This window comes from Wolffia australiana, chromosome 13 (genome assembly GCF_029677425.1).
Source record: "Wolffia australiana isolate 7733 chromosome 13, ASM2967742v1".
NCBI classification, from domain to species: domain Eukaryota; kingdom Viridiplantae; phylum Streptophyta; class Magnoliopsida; order Alismatales; family Araceae; genus Wolffia; species Wolffia australiana.
This window is the reverse complement of record NC_135847.1, coordinates 12,341,863-12,349,248: the sequence shown is the minus strand read 5'-3', so window position 1 is coordinate 12,349,248 and position 7,386 is coordinate 12,341,863.

The window sequence follows — 7,386 nt, the reverse complement described above, 5'->3', positions numbered from 1 at the left end:
TCAAAGAATAATTAGTTTTACAGACTTATTTGAAATGTAGGAAAATAAATTTCAAAATAAAATTTAAGAATGCCAGTTAAAATAATGATTAATTGAATTAATTAAATGAATTGGATTATGACAACAAATATTCCACTTTGTTTCAGACTTGGCACAACACAAGTCAGCATTCCTTGTGGTTTGCACATCCAAAATGTTATTCACTAGGTCTGAAATAAAATGAAAAATATGAGATTGTATCAAGAATTGCATACAAAAAATATGAGGGCGTCTTCAAGTTTTAAGTGAATTGCATGTATAAAAATAGAAAAAATAATTGATTATATTCAGGTCATAATCCAAATCAGATTCTGTAGTTTATTGATAGATGATGACCAGATGAGGATTCTGTAGTTTATTGTAGCTTATTTAGAAGTAATATATGGAGGGAAAGATAATTGAAATTTGTATTATATTTCCCTCCAAATATTATTTCTAAATATGAATCTAAATATTTTATTTCTCTAAATATTTTTGCTTTATCATTTAAAACAGATGTAATATGACAGGTCAGTTGTTTTATTCCAAAACCCATCCTTAAGCCCATTTCTTAATGTTTTAAGAACCGTACCTCCGTTAACTTACTAATTTTTGAATCTGATTTTTTCAACCCCATATTGCTAGTATTTGCTGCTTTAGAATAGACCAAACTAACTGCTCGATAAGACATCAGTTCCAATACCAATTACTCATAAGATTGTCTTCTCATTTGGTCAATTACTCTTCGTACTTTGAAAGTATATTTTGAGCTATAGTTTTCACTTATTTGCCTCTTGAGTTCATCATTATAATATTTGAATCCCTCACACACGATAAAATAATCAATTTTTTTCTTTTATTTTAACTCCTGTTTGTTAGGTTTATTCAAATAATAATATTTTTTAAAATTTTGAAAGAAAATACTCAAATTGCTAGTTCAAATAATTTTATTTATAATTAAAATAAAAAATCATTCATAAATTATAATTATGATATTTAATACCATTTTCACATGTTTTCTGAAACTCCAACTCAGCACAAATTCTTTTAGTTTGTGACTTACCATGTGATCAGTTATATAAACAGGCAAAGAATAAATTAATTCAATTTTTATGATAGGAGACAAAGAATAAAGTAATATCGTGGAGTCACACTGTAAAAAAATTAAAAAAGGGATGCAGCATAGCTTGGTAGTATGTTTGTTTCGGGTAAAAAATGTGTCGGATCCAAATATTGGCATCCCTACCTAATACTTCTATGGGCAGTAATGGGAGATTAATCAAGATTGTTGTAAATTGGATTTGATTAATCAAAGGTCCAGCTGATCGCCCCATCTGTAATGTAAATAGCCATTAAAAATAATATTGACAAATTAATAGGAATTAGACCTAACACAATTGCAAATAGGAGAAATTTAATCATTTTTATTTATTTTTGGTTTGACTAAAGGAAAAAGGAGATGTAAAAGTTATTCCAAAATATTAATCTGTATTATACGTGAATCTCAATTACCCTCTTTGGAATTTGACATAGAGAAGCACCTTAGAATACTTGAAATCTGATAGAACTATTTGTAGTTTTATATTCTTGACTAAGTAAATTTCAATTAAGACATATTTTGTTCTAATCAATGAAAAGCGCTAAGCTTATAGTTGAAACAGCCAACATAAGACTGAAATAACTAGTTATAGTAAGCATGAAACACAAAAAAGATTATATTCTATTCCTACATATACTCATAAAATATGAAAAAATGCCAATAAAAAATAATTAAGTTTCTATTTTCTGCAAGATGCAACAAAAAATAGATTGTAATAGAATTAACTCAAATTAAAAATTATTTATTCATCAGTTATTATAAAAAATTCTAGAAAAAATATTATGACATAGAGATAAAAATTATTTAATTTAATGTATCCAAATTAATATATTTACTACTTTAACTCATTAAAAATTTCCAATAAAAAATGCAATAAATTGATTATATTTTAATGAATAAAAATCTCAATAAGAAAACAAAAAAGGTATATGATGAAAATAATTAGTATAAAAAATTTAATTTTATTTTATTTTGGGGGGTGTAGATCAAGTTAAACTTTCGGTATTTCTACTAGAATATCTTTTGAGATTCTACAGTTTTTTACATGTCTAATTAGGTAGTTGGATCATTGGATTCTAAATATATTGAGGTTCAGTTGAAAAGGAACCTTTCCTTTAGCTCAACTAAAGGATCCATTAAAAATTTATATTTCTAGAACTATAGTTTTAATTTTTATGCTCATTAACATCCATATCTTATTTTATCATAGTCTATTGTATGCCGCAACCACTTTTTAAAATTATATAAATTTAAAATAAAGCAAAAAAAAATTCAGAAATGGATTTTGGATTTATTGTATTGTATCAATATCCATAAAATATTTAATTAATAACTATATTTGAAACAGAAACCACTTATTCAAAATTTATTAAAATGAGGAATTTATATGATTATCCTAGAAATAAAAACTTTCATTCTTTAGACTCAGAGATAAACATGTGAATTTTAATTTTATTGTGTGGAATAACATACACATAGACAAGCAACAATAAAAAATATGGTAAAATTCAACTAGGTCTGTTTTTAATACTGTTCTTTGATTTATCGATGTATCAAATGAAGGATAGGTCTACTGATTTAATAAAGTCTAAATACACCTTCGGAATGTCCCATATTCTATAGAATCAATTCCCCTTTTTTACTGCACAAGATTAAGTGCAGCTGAACATGTCAGGAATCAAATACCAATATTTATATTGGATAATTCATAGTATAACTATAACTCCACCTTTTAATGTGGGTTGCGCTTACGATGTGTTTGTAAGTCCTCAGCTAAATGAACATGCTAGGGACAACAAACAAGGGTTCCATTAATTACTAGATGTTTTGATTCTTTGGAACAACTTGATGAACCTATCCAATTTTTTTTCAATGCTATGGTTGGCTGTTCATGCAGTAGTTACACCTACTGTTTCTTTTTTGGGATCAAGATCAGCAATGCAGTCAATCCAAATTATACATCTATGACACAATCAAATCCAATGAACAAAATGTTCAGTTAAATTTGACTGCTTTATACTGAGGGTTATTACTCATTTTTGTATTGGCTGTTTTATTTTCTAATTATTTCTTCAATTAAGGTTAAGGGAAAGAAAAAAAGTAGCAAGGATTCTCGTATCCCCATTTGGAAGCATACTCTCTTTCACAATTATTTATGACTATTGTTTTCTCTTGTATAAACACTTGATAAAATGTGGAAGGTGGGATAAATGGCCAATAAAACTGGACGGATTCCTCTTTAGCTGATAGGTTCTGTAGCTAGTATTTTTTGATTGGTTCAACTGATATTTTTTATGGTTAATATTTCACATTAGCCTCATCTCTCTAGTGATAAGAGATATGGGACTAAGCCCATAAATAAGAAATCATATATCATTTGAGTTGGGCCAGATTTTGTTTAGGACTCCATACTTTAAACCTTTATGTTCATAATGATGTTATACTTTCCTTTGGTAATCCAGAAAAAAATCTTAATTGATACAGTATTTTATCAATGGATATAGTCCTCTCATGGTAATAATTCATATGGTTTAGATGTACTCTTGTTATCAATGATTGGCCCTGTGTTTAATGTCACTAAAATTAAATGCTTACATGTTAATTGAATATTGTTGATGATAGTAGTAATTCACTCTTCTTAATGATGGATCCTGGAGATTTATTATTTCATCACGGTAATTGTCTCTGTTTGCATACATCTACCTTGATTTCAGTAAAGGTGCTTTAGATGCATGTGGTTCTAAATTAATGCTGGATACAAAGTATTTAAGTTATAGTTTTCCTTGGGACGAGGTGGTACTTGTGATATTTTGGCATGGGACTGGTATTCACAAATAAAGTGATAATTTTCATATTTATTTATTCTCATAAAAATATCCTAAATACATAATATTAATGTTAAAAATGATTTATTACATTTTAGAAGGGGGTTAAAATTATTTTATATTTTAGGGTATTTTAAGATAATTTTTTGACATATGTTTAACAAAGAAAATATTTTTAAAACTCAGAAATATAAATTTAGATTTTCTTAAAATTTTGCAAGTGTTTATTTTACTTTTGAAATGGCATCCTGATTTTAATAGATTTTATGATATTTTGATCGAATTATATGATTTTAAATCATAAAGAAAATAATTTTATAACATAGAAAATATAATTTTGACTTTATTTAAATATTTTGAATGAATGTGTTGACCTTTTATGCTCCTAGAAGTGTGTGCCATTCTGGCAATCCATCACACAGATAGCGGAAGAGAGAAAATCAAATGGCTTAGATTGCTCTGAATTGAAATGATGATATCTAGCAAAAAAAAATATGAAAATTTGAGGAGCAATTTTAAGCCTATTTCATCTTTCCCTCTATCCATTCACCATATTTTTGCCTTCTTATAACTATTTTGAATTCCTTTTCACTTGTATGATTTCATTAAATTAGATTTACTTCCTAAAAAATATGAAAATCCAAATAAATAGAAATTAAAGATAAAACTCACTCACTCAATACTTTTTTCCTTTAAATTCAACCCTTACTCACCCTTATGCTCGTAAGAAAAATTATAAATCCTGTTCAATTTAGCATAAGCCTTAGATGACATATTTAACCCTAATTTCTGGTTCATGAACACCTATAGTGAATGTTGAAGTGAAAACAAGCATATCAACGTTATAAAATAAATGAGACTAAAGTTTTGAGCTTAACAGATCAGTAAATACTAAAGCTCAATTGTTACTATGGGGATAATGGGATATGAGTCATGAACAAAAGTATGATGGCTTTTGATGATGGGGACAAAGACCATCAATGACCAAGATGTGGAGAATTAGGGGAACAACGTTGACCATAGTATGTGTCTATATTTCTCTCTCCTGCTCTCTCTTGATCTCTCTCATTCTCTGATTGTCTCTATCTATATCCCTTTCTCTCTATCACACCTTCAGTCACTTTGTTCCACTGTCTCTCTCCCTCCAAAGACAGAAAAAAATACAGAGCAATAAAAAGAGTGAACGAAAGAGGGATGGAGCAAACAAGAGCGAGATAGAGAAAGTAAGAGCAAGAAATCAAGGGAGGGCACAAAGGGAAAGAGAGAATATAAAGAGACGGGACAAAGGAGAGATAGAGAAGTTACCACAGAGCATGAGAGATGAAGAGAGAGCAAGGAAGAGGGCAAGGAGCAAGAGCGATCAAACTTCTATGTTAAATGGTCTCTGCGAAAAATAAGATTTTTTTTAATTATAGATGATTACTTACACATATAGTGTGATGAAAAATATCTAAATTGATATGAACATTAGTGAGGAAGGAAGTTATTTGACAGTTTTTAAACTACGCACAAATATCCAAATGTTAAATAACATAATTTAAGGCCTTATAAGTTTTAAACATTTACTTATACAAAATGCATATTTCAATACAGTATAGCTTCTAAATGAAAGTTTATTTTTAATCCATGGCACTTTGTACTTAAATTTAGTTAGTCAAATAAATTTAATGTAAATAATTTGTGTGTTTTAGGATAAATTCATGAATAGGATATTGCTTAGCTGATCCAAGTATAACAATCTTTCATATATATTAAAATTCAATTATCTTTTTAATAAATTAATTTAAAATCAACTAAATAAGATTTCAATTATCTAAGAAAGACAATTCAAGATGTTATTTTAATTTCCTATCAAACTGGTCAGAGGAAAAGATCATAGTTTCCCAAATCTACTTTCTACATGCATATTACCATTTCCAAAGCCATCATATTAAAACTAGTTCTAAGGTAACCTATACCAAATCTGAACGACTATAATAAGTTTTGAGTTTTCACCTATTAGCCAACACCAATTAGCATGATAATGCATAAAATAGAATGTTGCACTAAAATAAGTGTAACACTTATTTTTTTATTATGAACTATATATAATGGACGTTATCTGCATAGAATGATGTCAATAATACGTGTGCGAAGGTGAGCAAGAGATAGTAAGAGAAAGAGGGAGAAAGAGAAGGATCAAGATGGAGAGAGAGAGGCTGAGAGAGACCCAAAAAGAAAGATCAAGTGGGAATATAGAGAGACTGAAAGAAGCTGAGAGGGTGAACAGATCTAGTGGGAGCCAAAGAGAGAGAGAAAGAAGAACAGATGGAGTGACCGATAGAGAGAGAGACTATCTTTCTCTTTATGAAACGCAAGTGCGTGTCAAAGTAGGGGAGATGCTGGATATGGTGAACTATGACCTCCCTGATTCAAAAAAGTTGGAAATGGAGATCCTCTAGAGGCCAAAGATGGTGGGCAAGCATCAGCATACCCAACATCTCCCATCCTTCGGTTTCTCCTTCTTCTTCATCTGATCATCCTCATACTTCTCCTTCTTGTTTTTATTTTTTTAGACTTTTATTTAAAGAAGAAGGAAGATCTTAGGCTTGTTTAGAGCATGCCCCTTACCGCCTCTTAAATAGAGGATATAATGAGAGAGTAATAGGCAATATCCATGAAAGAGGAAACAAACATGATTTCAAGGACAATAAATCATCAGAAAAGTAAACCATTAAAAACATAAATCTTGAAAAGGATTGTTTCCAACAATCACCCCTCAAGCTTGGATTTGATTTACAAAGTCAAAGACACGGATTTGCCTCTTAGTTTGACAAAATTCACTCTCCCTAGTGATTTTGTGACAATATCTGCATTTTTCTCTTATGTTTCTACATGCTCAAGCACTATCTTCTTCTCCTCCATGTGTTCTCTTAAAAACTCAAAATTGGGGATGAAATTATGTCACTGGGAATTTGAATTTAATCCATAAAATTTAAAAAACTTTACTCGTAATTAATTTAGTTAGCAGTGACGAGTAAGGGTCGTCTCCACAGGAACCGTATGTTATGGAAGGAACACTCTCAATTGGGTGAAGTCACTAAGATGAGAAGAGTTATGTATAATGTACATGGTAGTAATAGATGAATATATGGTTACAATAGAGGTTAGTGGAATTTAAGAAGATACACGAACTATGGCTCTTTGATTAAGATGAGAGGTTCAAGGTGCCTGATAAGAGATGGTTAATTAGGCTTTTATTAGTTAGGGTTTAAGCTACACGAGGATGGAGAGATGAGAAGGAACAAAGAAGAGGGTGCAAGGTATATTTAAGTTTCACCATTCTTTACCAACTTTTGGTAAAACTAGACAGAATCGATACCGTTCGGTTTGGGTTTCACAGTTTTACCAAAATTTTGGTACTGGTTTTGGTCTGGACTGCAAACCAGACAAAAACCAAACTGA